This window comes from Amblyraja radiata, chromosome 4 (assembly GCF_010909765.2).
Source record: "Amblyraja radiata isolate CabotCenter1 chromosome 4, sAmbRad1.1.pri, whole genome shotgun sequence".
Lineage (NCBI taxonomy): Eukaryota > Metazoa > Chordata > Chondrichthyes > Rajiformes > Rajidae > Amblyraja > Amblyraja radiata.
This window is the reverse complement of record NC_045959.1, coordinates 117,558,718-117,572,074: the sequence shown is the minus strand read 5'-3', so window position 1 is coordinate 117,572,074 and position 13,357 is coordinate 117,558,718. Positions and strand designations below refer to the sequence as shown.

At 46.5% G+C, this 13,357-nt stretch overlaps 1 non-coding gene across 1 annotated transcript; it reads right to left on the bottom strand.

Annotated features, from left to right (window-relative positions):
• Positions 1–4,795: 4,795 nt before the first annotated feature.
• Positions 4,796–4,881, bottom strand: trnay-gua. Its single transcript is given in 2 exon segments — positions 4,796–4,831; positions 4,845–4,881. It is a non-coding gene; the product is annotated as a tRNA-Tyr (tRNA).
• Between the last annotated feature and the right edge of the window lie 8,476 nt (positions 4,882–13,357).

Here is a 13,357-nt window from a genome sequence, read left to right as displayed (position 1 = left end):
AGGTAGAACCTGAACAAAGGCATAAAAAAGGCCAAAGACACCCACAGGCAAAGGGTGGAAGACCACTTCAATACCGCGGACACCAGAAGCATGTGGCAGGGTGTCAGGGACATCACTGACTACAAGAGCAGCCCCGCCTGCCCCCACAGTGATATTACACTGGCCAACAAACTAAACACCTTCTTTGCCCGCTTCGAAACGGGCAACACCACCAGGAGTGGAATAACCCCGGCCATGGCGGAGGGACAGGCCTTAACACTGAGCACTCAGGAGGTACAGTGCGCTCTGCGTAGGATCAATCCACGCAAGGCTGCAGGCCCGGATGGAGTCCAGGGAAGGGTACTAAAGGACTGTGCTGTACAGCTGGCGAAGGTATTCACGAGAATCTTCAATCTGTCTCTATCTCTGGCAACGGTCCCCAAGTGCCTGTAAACAGCCACCATAGTGCCGGTGCCGAAAAAGTCTAAAGTCACCAACCTGAACGACTACCGCCCGGTTGCCCTAACTCCAATCCCAATGAAGTGCTTCGAAAGGCTGGTCCTCTCCCACATCAAATCCAGCATCCCTGCCTCACTGGGCTCTCATCAATTTGCATACAGGGCAAATAGATCAACAGAGGATGCCATCTCTCTGGCTCTTCACACTGTCCTGACTCACCTCGACAGACAGGGCACGTATGTGAGGATGCTCTTCATTGACTATAGCTCTGCATTCAATACGGTCATCCCCACCAAGCTCACCACCAAACTCCACCAGCTAGGCCTCAGCTCGCCGATATGCGATTGGATCCTGAACTTTCTGACGGAGCGACCGCAGGCAGTGAGACTGGGCCCGCGCCTGTCCTCCACTATCACCCTGAGCACCGGCACACCACAGGCTGTGTACTAAGCCCCATGCTCTACTCCCTCTTCACTCACGACTGTGTTCCTGCATTCGACACCAACACCATCGTGAAGTTTGCAGACGACACAACAGTGATTGGGCTGATCACCAACGTTGATTAAACAAAATACAGAGCGGAGGTGCAGAACCTGGCGGACTGGTGAGCACGTAACAACTAGTAACACCTCCAAGACCAAGGAGCTGATTATTGACTTCAGGAGGTCCTATAATGGAGAATACGCCCCAATCTCCATCTACGGGGAAAGTGTGTAGAGAGTGTCCAGCTTTAAGTTTCTGGGCACTGACATTTCTGAGGAACTCACATGGTCCACCAACACCGCTGCGCTGGTCAAGAAGGCACAGCAACGACTGTTCTTCCTGAGGACATTAAAAAAGACTGGTCTGCCCCAACAGCTGCTGACAACCTTCTACCGCTGCACCACAGAGAGCATATTAACGTATGGCATCTCTGTGTGGTATCTCAGCTGCACGGAGGCGGAGAGGAGAGCTCTTCAGCGCGTCGTCCACAGAGCGCAGAGGATTATTGGGACACAGCTACCAGCCTTAGAGGGCATCTACCACACACGGTGCCTCAGGAAGGCCGTCAGCATCCATAATGACTCCTCACACCCTTGTAACGGACTGTTCGAACTACTTCCCTCCGGCAGACGTTACAAGGCCTTTTACGCCCGAACCTCCAGACTCAGAAACAGCTTTATTCCCAGAGCTATAGCGGCTCTGAACCGCCCCTGCTGAGTGCCCCCCATCCCCCCTGGACTGTCTCCCTCGGATGGTCACGTCACACAGCTATTTATTTATTTTACTCTTCTTTTACATCGGTTGGAAGCTGCATACTAAATCTCGTTGCACTGACGTGCAATGACAATAAAAGATATTATTATTATTATTATTATTGTAATTCAGCAGAATGTATTTCTGCTGTTTTCCTACTTCTTCAAGCAAAATCATTGCTGAGCCTGGTATTACGGTTCCAACAATCCACGTAACATGGAAAATAGGTGCAGGAGTAGGCCATTCGGCCCTTCGAGCCTGCACCGCCATTCAATATGATCATGGCTGATCATCCAACTCAGTATCCTGTAGCTGCCTTCTCTCCATACCCCCTGATCCCTTTAGCCACAAGGGCCACATCTAACTCCCTCTTAAATATAGCCAATGAACTGGCCTCAACTACCTTCTGTGGCAGAGAATTCCAGAGATTCACCACTCTCTGTGTGAAAAATGATTTTCTCATCTCGGTCCTAAAGGATTTCCCCTTTATCCTTAAACTGTGACCCCCTTGGCCTGGACTTCCCCAACATCGGGAACAATCTTCCTGCATCTAGCCTGTCCAACCCCTTAAGAATTTTGTAAGTTTCAATAAGATCCCCCCTCAATCTTCTAAATTCTAGCGAGTACAAGCCGAGTCTATCCAGTCTTTCTTCATATGAAAGTCCTGACATCCCAGGAATCAGTCTGGTGAACCTTCTCTGTACTCCCTCTATGGCAAGAATGTCTTTCCTCAGTTTTGGAGACCAAAACTGTACACAATACTCCAGGTGTGGTCTCACCAATACCCTGTTCAACTGCAGTAGAACCTCCCTGCTCCTATACTCAAAACCTTTTGCTATGAATGCTAACATACCATTCGCTATCTTCACTGCCTGCTGCACCTGCATGCCTACTTTCAATGACTGGTGTACCATGACACCCAGGTCTCGTTACATCTCCCCTTTTCCTAATCGGCCACCATTTAGATAAAAGTCTACTTTCCTGTTTTTGGCACCAAAGTGGATAACCTCACATTTATCCACATTATACTGCATCTGCCATGCATTTGCCCACTCACCCAGCCTATCCAAGTCACCTTGCAGCCTCCTAGCATCCTCCTCACAGCTAACACTGCCCCCCAGCTTCGTGTCATCCACAAACTTGGAGATGTTGCATTCAATTCCCTCGTCCAAATCATTTATATTGTAAATAGCTGGGGTCCCAGCACTGAGCCTTGCAGTACCCCACTAGTCACTGCCTGCCATTCTGATAAGGACCCGTTTACTCCTACTCTTTGCTTCCTGTTTGCTAGCCAGTTCTCTATCCACATCAATACTGAACCCCAATACCGTGTGTTTTAAGTTTGTATACTAATCTCTTATGTGGGACCTTGTCGAAAGCCTTCTGAAAGTCCAGATACAACACATCCACTGGTTCTCCCTTATCCACTCTACTAGTTACATCCTCGAAAAATTCTATAAGATTCGTCAGACATGATTTACCTTTCGTAAATCCAAGCTGACTTTGTCCAATGATTTCACCACTTTCCAAATGTGCTGCTATCCCATCTTTAATAACTGACCCTAGCAGTTTCCCCACTACCGATATTAAACTAACTGGTCTGTAATTCCCCGTTTTTTCTCTCCCTCCCTTTTTAAAAAGTGGGGTTACATTAGCTACCCTCCAATCCTCAAGAACTACTCCAGAATCTAAAGAGTTTTGAAAAATTATCACTAATGCATCCACTATTTCTGGGGCTACTTCCTTAAGTACTCTGGGATGCAACCCTGGGGATTTATCGGTGTAATGAAGTAGCACTTTGGAGCACATGATCTGGTGGACTCTCTGGGTGAAAAAAAAAATTCTCACCTCAGTCTTAAATGGCCTCCCCTTTATTCTAAGACTGTGGCCCCTGGTTCTGGACTCGCCCAACATTGGGAACATTTTTCCTACATCTAGCTGGTCCAATACTTTTATAATTTTATATGTTTCTATAAGAATCCCACTCATCCTTCTTAACTCCAGTGAATACAAGCCTAGTCTTTTCAATCTTTCCTCATATGACAGTCCCGCCATCCCAGGGATCAATCTCGTGAACCTACACTGCACTGCCTCAATCACAAGGATGTCCTTCCTCAAATTAGGAGACCAATACTGGACACAATACTCCAGATGTGGTCTCACCAGAGCCCTGTACAACTGCAGAAGAACCTCTTTACTCCTATACTGAAATCCTCTTGTTATGAAGGCCAACATTCCATTAGCTTTCTTCACTGCCTGCTGTACCTGCACGCCAACTTTCAGTGACCGGTGTACAAGGACGCCCGGGTCTCGCTGCACCTCCCCATTACCTAACCTAACCCCATTGAGATAATAATTTGCCCCCTTGTTTTTGTCGCCAAAGTGAATAACCTCACATTTATCTATATTATACTGCACCTGCCACGCATCTGCCCACTCACTCAACCTGTCCAGGTCACCCTGCAACCTCCTAACATCCTCTTCACAGTTCACACTGCCACCCAGCTTTGTGTCATCTGCAAACTTGCTAGTGTTGCTCCTAATTCCCTCTTCCAAATCATTAATATATATGGTAAACAGTTGCGGCCCCAACACCGAGCCTTGCGGCACTCCACTCGCCACTGCCTGCCATTCTGGAAAGGACCCGTTCACTCCTACTCTTTGCTTCCTGTCTGCCAACCAATTTTCTATCCAAGTCAATGTTTGATGTTTGATGATCAGATGTTATAGAGTCATAGAGTAATAGAGTGATACCGTGTGGATACAGGCCCGTCGTCTGAAATTGCCCACACTGGCCAACAAAGTCCCACCTACACTACTCCCACTTGCCTGTAGTCTACTTGTCCACTGGCAGGGAGAGAGTTTGTTCTGGTTTCTTATAGCTTCAAAACATGTCACAGCCAAGCCTGCCTTTAGTGTTCCAGCTTGGTGCCAACAGCATATGTAATGAAGTAACACTCCAGAGCTCCATGCTCTGCTAAGACTAGGTTTGGTTATTTAGTGATTGATTGCTGGCTCATTCTTTGTGATCACAGCCAGAGGTCAGATGTGACCAGCTCTTTCTGTCTTCGCTGCTGGGCTGTGCGGGAAATGGTGCTAAACGTATCAAAAGGTGAGTAACTCCTTCGAGCCGGAATTGAACCAGCGACCTAAGGATGACCATGTTTCCACTACAGTCCTCCGCTCTACCAACTGAGCTATCGAAGGAAAGCCACAACTAAGCTTGTCTGTTCTCGTTCTTTGCTGTTAACATTTTGGCCTTTGCTGTAGCACGAACACCCTTGCATCTGCCAACTTCCTCGACGACTTGGTCCAGTGGCACAATGGAGTTCCAGCAGCACTTTGGAGCACATGTTCCCCTGGACAAGCCTTGGGTCATTAGTGATTTCATACTTGTTCATTCCTTATGGTTATTTGTAGCCAGGATTTTGCCATAAATGCCATGTGCCTTTTCATGCCTATTTTGATGATTTCACCACGATAATGCCTTTTTACGATCGAGTGCCTAAATCAGCCTTTTTTTTGCCGTTTTGCTAATAGGTTGTGCTATTTTCTCTAGTTGTACTGTGATTACAATGACATTTTCTATGTTAACACGTTAATATTAATGTTATTATTAACGTGTTAACATAGTATAATTTACAAAAAACTTCCGCCACCTGGGCAAAACCGGGGGCGCCACCGTCGGTCATTCATTCGTTCGTGCCGCTGCCCGCTGGTTCAGTCTTCTCCAAGATCTATTTAAGAAAGAACTGCAGATGATGGAAAAATCAAAGTTAGACAAAAAGTGCTGGAGAAACTCAGCGGGTGAGGCAGCATCTATGGAGAGAAGGGATAGGTGACGTTTTGGGTCGAGACCCTTCTTCAGACTGATGTGGGGGGGCAGGAAAAAGAAAGGAAGAGGCAGAGACAGTAGGACTAGAAGGAGAGTTGGGAAGGGGAGGGGGAGGAGGGAGAAGACAAGGGCTATCTAAAATTAGAGAAGTCAATGTTGATACCGCTGGGGTGTAGACTACCCAAGAGATGTACCCAAGCTTGTCTCCTCACTACATTTACTGCTGACTCCAGTCGCAAATCTGAATTTCCGAGTGATCTGTGCAAAGCATTCATTGATGCCGGAATTCCACTGTGGAAATTGGAAAACAAATCTCTCAGAGGTTTTTTAGAGAAATACACAGAGGAACATATACCAAGCGAGTCATCATTACGGAAACATTATGTTGACAGCAACATCAACATTGTTGTGCAGAAAATTAGAGATGAAGTTGCATGCAACAAAATATGGATCTCAATAGACGAGACAACTGATGCTGTGGGGTGACATGTTGCCAATTTGGTCATCGGTATACTGGAGGCAGGTCAACCATCAAAGGAGTATTTGTTGACATCGGAAGTATTGGAGAAGTCAAACAGCTCAACTATTGCTCAGTTGTTTACATCTTCACTTGCTGTACTTTGGCCAGAAGGTATAAAACATGAGAATGTTCTGTTTGTGACAAAGTTTTATTCCCCAAAATGTTGCATTTGACATGCTTAGCTCAAGGACTTCATAGAATTGCCAAGCACATACGTGGCTTGTTTCCAAATGTCGATCGCCTAGTTTCCAATGTCAAGAAAATCTTCCTCAAAGCACCATCACATGTGCAGTTGCTCAAGGAAATGGCACCCGAGATTCCGCACCCTCCTCAGCCCATCTCTGCTGTACTATGCTGCAAGTTTTGAAAAGATAAATTAAATCGTCAACTGTTTTGAAGAAGAATCTGCTGCAGTCAGGATCGTCAGTGAAATCATACAGAAAAAGTCCCTCCACCGCGATCTTGTGTTTATTGCTTCCAATTTTGCCACTTCCCACAAGCTATCACTTCCCTTGAGGAAATTGCCGAAACATTAGTGAATAACTTGCAGGATTTCAACAAAGTAACTGACGATATTCGTAAAGTTCCTGGCAATGTAGATAAAGACATACAAGTGAAAATGTGAGAGAGTGATTTTAGCTAACAAAGATCTTGAAGAAATAAAAAACATAGCTGAAGTTCTTAAAGGTAGTTGTACTGCACAAGATATCGTCATGAACATAGAGTCTGTAGCTTGTTTCGGTAATGCACCAGTGACCTCAGCTGAGGTAGACAGAAGTTTTTCACAACTGAAGCATATTCTGTCTGACAGACAGCATAGTTTAACACCAGATAATTTGAAAAAAAAATGCTAGTAATTTTACTTCGGAGTCACGTGAGTGACTACGTGAAGAGCCCGCTCAGCACGCATGCACGGCCATTGCGTTCAGCAGTGCAACAGCGGCCGCATCGGGAGTCAGGCGCTCCCGCTACAGGTGAAAGAACGGACCGTCAGGTAAGTACCCTGAGGTCGGGGTTTCTTTCACAGGGAGCCTTCTGCTTTCAGGCAGAGAAGAAAGGCTCTTGGACAAACCTGTCCCCCGCTCGACTCCACGGAGGAGCGTTCCATCTGGGGGGGGCAGCAACAAAGCGGTAGGACTGCTTACTGGGCGCTCCGCTATCCCCGACACCGTGCCGAACCCAGCCTGTTAGCGCCTGAGCAGCGGGCTGGAAGTAAAGCTACCGAAGAAGCGTCCGACCGGTGGCTTCCGACTTGTCAGACGGGGACGTCTCTCCACCCGCACGGGGAGGGGAGACAGCCGCCTGAGCCGCTTGGAGCGGCTCCTGGAGCAGGAGTTCCAGCGAGACGCGCTTCGTGAGGGGCGCTCTCGCAGGGGGAGTCCGGCACTCCCTCCACAGTGTCTTGTGCACTGTCCATTGCTTCCTCCTTACCCGAGGTAGCTTTGGTGACCAGGACTGGGCTGGTCAAGAAGAGGGGACACTGGCTGAAGTTGTCGGGAGTATGCAAGGGGTGCAGGAACAGGAAGAGCTGCTGGGTGTGGTGGACCGCTACGTGGCAGCCCCACGTGCAGGAGGCCGTTAAAGGCCAAACTAGCGGCCAGCATTAACCACCTCTCCAACAGGCCCCTACAGGAGCAGGTGGTCAATGAGGCCTTAGAAACGTATACAGCTCCAGAGAACTGTGAGTCCCTTAAAGTGCCGGCTGTAAACAGCCAAAACTGGGGGCACGTTGGGGCAAATATTCGGAACCAGGAGCTGAAACTGCAGCAGATCCTCAGGCTCCTGACGTCAGCCATCTCATCGTTTGCTCGTTCCGTGGACAAATACGGAGATGACCACAACCTTCGTAAACAAATCATAAGACCTGCCATAAAATCCTAAATTTGCGGGGTTGTGCAAAACCCCAGCCACTGAGCCAGACCCACTGCTCTTTGGCAAAAACCTCACAAAGCATATGAAGGATATGGAAGAAGCCTTAAAAAACTTTCGGTCTCATGAGGGCAGGCGCCGGGACGAGCAAACCAAAAACAATAATTCCCAAACAGCAGCACCCCATCGCGTCCATCAGTCGACGTCTACCATATGGGACTGGTGAAAGCTCGGGGTCCGCATTCTATCACCGGAAGTCTTCTTTAGACCAGGGCCCAGAGCGGACCCCATGGAAAATGCGCCACCCCCCAACGTCACCGCCACGTCAGACAACGTGCAAGACTCGTTGGACCGGCAGGAAACAGAAGAAATACCCATAACCATGGAGGTAGGTGGGTCTGGTTCCTACCAGCGTATAGAAAATAGGGGTTTAATACTAACAGGGGGGAGATTACACCTGTTTAAAGAAGCACGGGAGTCTGACACGAGTGATCAGTATATACTCAATGGCATTAGTGGATACAAAATACAATTCATACTAGAAAAATTGCCACCAGTTCAACATTCACCCCAGAGGGTATTTTCCCTCTCAGTTAAAGAAAAACGAGGGACAAGCTGAACTGGTGAGACTAATTACAAAGGGTATCATTGGGAAAACAAAACATGAACCCTTGGAATTCATATCAAATATATTCACTAAACCCAAAAAAGATGGTGGATGTCGCATCATCATTGACTTAACTTCACTAAATATGTTTGTTAAGTATATACATTTCAAAATGGAAACGTTTGTTACTGCCAAACAACTAATTTCCAAAGGATACTTCATGGCAAACATTGATCTTAAAGATGTTTACTATTTAGTACCATTCACAAGGATCATCGCAGATACCTGAAATTTACCTGGATGGGGCAGCTATGGCAGTTTAAAGCGTTACCCAATGGATTAACATCAGCCCAAGATTATTCACCAAGATACTAAAACCAGCTCAGGCAATATTAAGAAGACAAAAACATATTGTCATGGCATATCTTGATGATATCTTAATAGTAGGCAAGACATTGGAATTGACTATGTCAGCTGTATCAGCTACCAAACAGTTGTTCGAAACCCTGGGATTGTCTTACATCCAGATAAATCTAAGTTGAAGCCATCCACAATCATGGACTACTTGGGCTTCACAATTAATTCAGTCTACATGACTGTAACAATGCCAAGAGACAAAACAGTTGAATTGGCACAATCATGCAACAATTTAATGGTCAACGAACGACCAACTATTCGACAAGTAGCAGAGTAATTGGGAAAATGGTAGCAGCATTTCCGGCTACACAATTCGGACCTTTGCACTGTCAAAACTTACAAAGAGCAAAGGTACAGGCACCAAAACGACATGCAGGTCATTATGATCGTGTCATGAAGTTACCCACGGAAGCAATATCAGAACTACAGTGGTGGGCAAAAAAACGTTTGGCATAGTTTCAGCCCTATTATCATCACTAACCCTACGTTAAGTTATCCAAACAGATGCCAGTGCTCAAGGCTGGGGAGAAACTAACTCCATATCCAGCACAGGTGGTAGATGGACTAACCCAGAGTCATCATTACCACTTACACTGGGCATTAATTATCTAAAGATGTTGGGTGACTTTTATGGTTTAAAAGCACATGCATCAAATATGCATCACTTGCATGTACGGTTACAAATAGATAATACTACGGTGGTGGCCTACATTAACCAAATGGGCGGCATAAGATCGGTATCATGCGACAAGTTGGTCAATACAATTTGGCAATGGTGTGTCGAAAGACATATTTGGCTACCAGCAACTTACCTGCCAGGTAAGCTAAATACAGTGGCAGACACCAGGTCACATAAATTTCATGACAACATCGAATGGATGTTAAACCCCAAAAAATTTGCAAAAGTTATCAAGCAATATGGCACGCCAGATATCGATTTATTTGCATCAAGGCTAAATCACCAGGTACCTATGTATGTCACTTGGGAACCAGACCCTGAGGCAGGAGCGGTAGATGCGTTTGAGCTGGATTGGGGAAATTCGTCTTCTATGCATTTCCTCCCTTCTGCCTCATCAGTCGGGTACTACGCACAATACAAATGGACTCTGCTTCAGGTATTTTGATAGTACCCGACTAGCCTACGCAGCCATGGTTCCCAATACTCCATGACATGGTTGTTGAAACTCCGATGGTATTCCCCAGTGATCCAGAGTTATTAACACCCAGTGTCGGGCACAAGTCACCCGTGCCATGAACAAATCAAACTCCTGGGTTGCAGAGACTGGGCCCGCACCTGTCCTCCACTATCACCCTGAGCACCGGCACACCACAGGGCTGTGTACTAAGCCCCATGCTCTACTCCCTCTTCACTCACGACTGGGTTCCTGCATTCGACACCAACACCATCGTGAAGTTTGCAGATGACACAACAGTGATTGGGCTGATCACCAACGGTGATGAAACAAAATGCAGAGCGGAGGTGCAGAACCTGGCGGACTGGTGAGCACGTAACAACTTGTCACTAAACACCTCCAAGACCAAGGAGCTGATTATTGGCTTCAGGAGGTCCCATAATGGAGAATACGCCCCAATCTCCATCTACGGGGAAAGTGTGGAGAGAGTGTCCAGCTTTAAGTTTCTGGGCACTCACATTTCAGAGGACCTCACATGGTCCACCAACACCGCTGCTCTGGTCAAGAAGGCACAGCAACGACTGTACTTCCTGAGGACATTAAAAAAGACTGGTCTGCCCCAACAGCTGCTGACAACCTTCTACCGCTGCACCACAGAGAGCATATTAACGTATGGCATCTCTGTGTGGTATCTCAGCTGCACGGAGGCGGAGAGGAGAGCTCTTCAGCGCGTCGTCCACAGAGCGCAGAGGATTATTGGGACACAGCTACCAGCCTTGGAGGGCATCTACCACACACGGTGCCTCAGGAAGGCCGTCAGCATCCATAATGACTCCTCACACCCTTGTAACGGACTGTTCGAACTACTTCCATCCGGCAGACGTTACAAGGCCTTCTACGCCCGAACCTCCAGACTCAAAAACAGCTTTATTCCCAGAGCTGTAGCGGCTCTGAACCGGCCCTGCTGAGTGCCCCCCATCCCCCCTGGACTGTCTCCCTCGGATGGTCACGTCACACAGCTATTTATTTATTTTACTCTTCTTTTACATCGGTTGGAAGCTGCATACTAAATCTCGTTGCACTGACGTGCAATGACAATAAAAGATATTATTATTATTATTATTATTATTATTACTATTACTATTATTATTATTATTATTATTATTATTATTATTATTATTATTGTAATTCAGCAGAATGTATTTCTGCTGTTTTCCTACTGCTTCAAGCCAAATCATTGCTGAGCCTGGTATTACAGTTCCAACAATCCACGTAACATGGAAAATAGGTGCAGGAGTAGGCCATTCGACCCTTCGAGCCTGCACCGCCATTCAATATGATCATGGCTGATCATCCAACTCAGTATCCTGTAGCTGCCTTCTCTCCATACCCCCTGATCCCTTTAGCCACAAGGGCCACATCTAACTCCCTCTTAAATATAGCCAATGAACTGGCCTCAATTACCTTCTGTGGCAGAGATTTTCAGAGATTCACCACTCTCTGTGTGAAAAATGTTTTTCTCATCTCGGTTCTAAAGGATTTCCCCCTTATCCTTAAACTGTGACCCCTTGTCCTGGACTTCCCCAACATCGGGAACAATCTTCTAGCATCTAGCCTGTCCAACCCCTTAAGAATTTTGTAAGTTTCTATAAGATCCCCCCTCAATCTTCTAAATTCTAGCGAGTACAAGCCGAGTCTATCCAGTCTTTCTTCATATGAAAGTCCTGACATCCCAGGAATCAGTCTGGTGAACCTTTTCTGCACTCCCTCTATGGCAAGAATGTCTTTCCTCAGATTTGGAGACCAAACTGTACACAATACTCCAGGTGTGGTCTCACCAATACTCTGTTCAACTGCAGTAGAACCTCCCTGCTCCTATTCTCAAAACCTTTTGCTATGAATGCTAACATACCATTCACTTTCTTCACTGCCTGCTTCACCTGCATGCCTACTTTCAATGACTGGTGTACCATGACACCCAGGTCTCGTTACATCTCCCCTTTTCCTAATCGGCCACCATTTAGATAATAGTCTACTTTCCTGTTTTTGCCACCAAAGTGGATAACCCCACATTTATCCACATTATACTGCATCTGCCATGCATTTGCCCACTCACCCAGCCTATCCAAGTCACCTTGCAGCCTCCTAGCATCCTCCTCACAGCTAACACTGCCCCCCAGCTTCGTGTCATCCACAAACTTGGAGATGTTGCATTCAATTCCCTTGTCCAAATCATTAATATATATTGTAAATAGCTGGGGTCCCAGCACTGAGCCTTGCAGTACCCCACTAGTCACTGCCAGCCATTCTGATAAAGACCCGTTTACTCCTACTTTTTGCTTCCTGTTTGCTAGCCAGTTCTCTATCCACATCAATACTGAACCCCAATACCGTGTGCTTTAAGTTTGTATACTAATCTCTTATGTGGGACCTTGTCGAAAGCCTTCTGAAAGTCCAGATATAACACATCCACTGGTTCTCCCTTATCCACTCTACTAGTTACATCCTTGAAAAATTCTATAAGATTCGTCAGACATGATTTACCTTTCGTAAATCCAAGCTGACTTTGTCCAATGATTTCACCACTTTCCAAATGTGCTGCTATCCCATCTTTAATAACTGACTCTAGCAGTTTCCCCACTACCGATGTTAGACTAACTGGTCTGTAATTCCCCGTTTTCTCTCTCCCTCCCTTTTTAAAAAGTGGGGTTACATTAGCTACCCTCCAGTCCTCAGGAACTGCTCCAGAATCTAAAGAGTTTTGGAAAATTATCACTAATGCATCCACTATTTCTGGGGCTACTTCCTTAAGTACTCTGGGATGCAGCCTATCCGACCCTGGGGATTTATCGGTGTAATGAAGTAGCACTTTGGAGCACATGATCTGGTGGACAAGCCTTGGGTCATTAGTGATTTCATACTTGTTTATTCTTTATGGTTATTTGCCAGTTGCAACCTGTTCATTCTATAATTACTTCTGGGCTGTGCGGGAAATGCTGTGCCATTCGGCCCTTCGAGCCAGCACCGCCATTCATTGTGATCATGGCTGATCGTCCCCAATCAATAACCCGTGCCTGCCTTCTCCCCATATCCCTTGATTCCACTAGCCCTTAGAGCTCTATCTAACTCTCTCTTAAATCCATACAGTGACTTGGCCTCCACTGCCCTCCGTGGCAGGGAATTCCACAAATTCACAACTCTCTGGGTGAAAATGTTTTTTTCTCACCTCAGTCTTAAATGGCCTCCCCTTTATTCTAAGACTGTGGCCCCTGGTTCTGGACTCGCCCAACATTGGGAACATT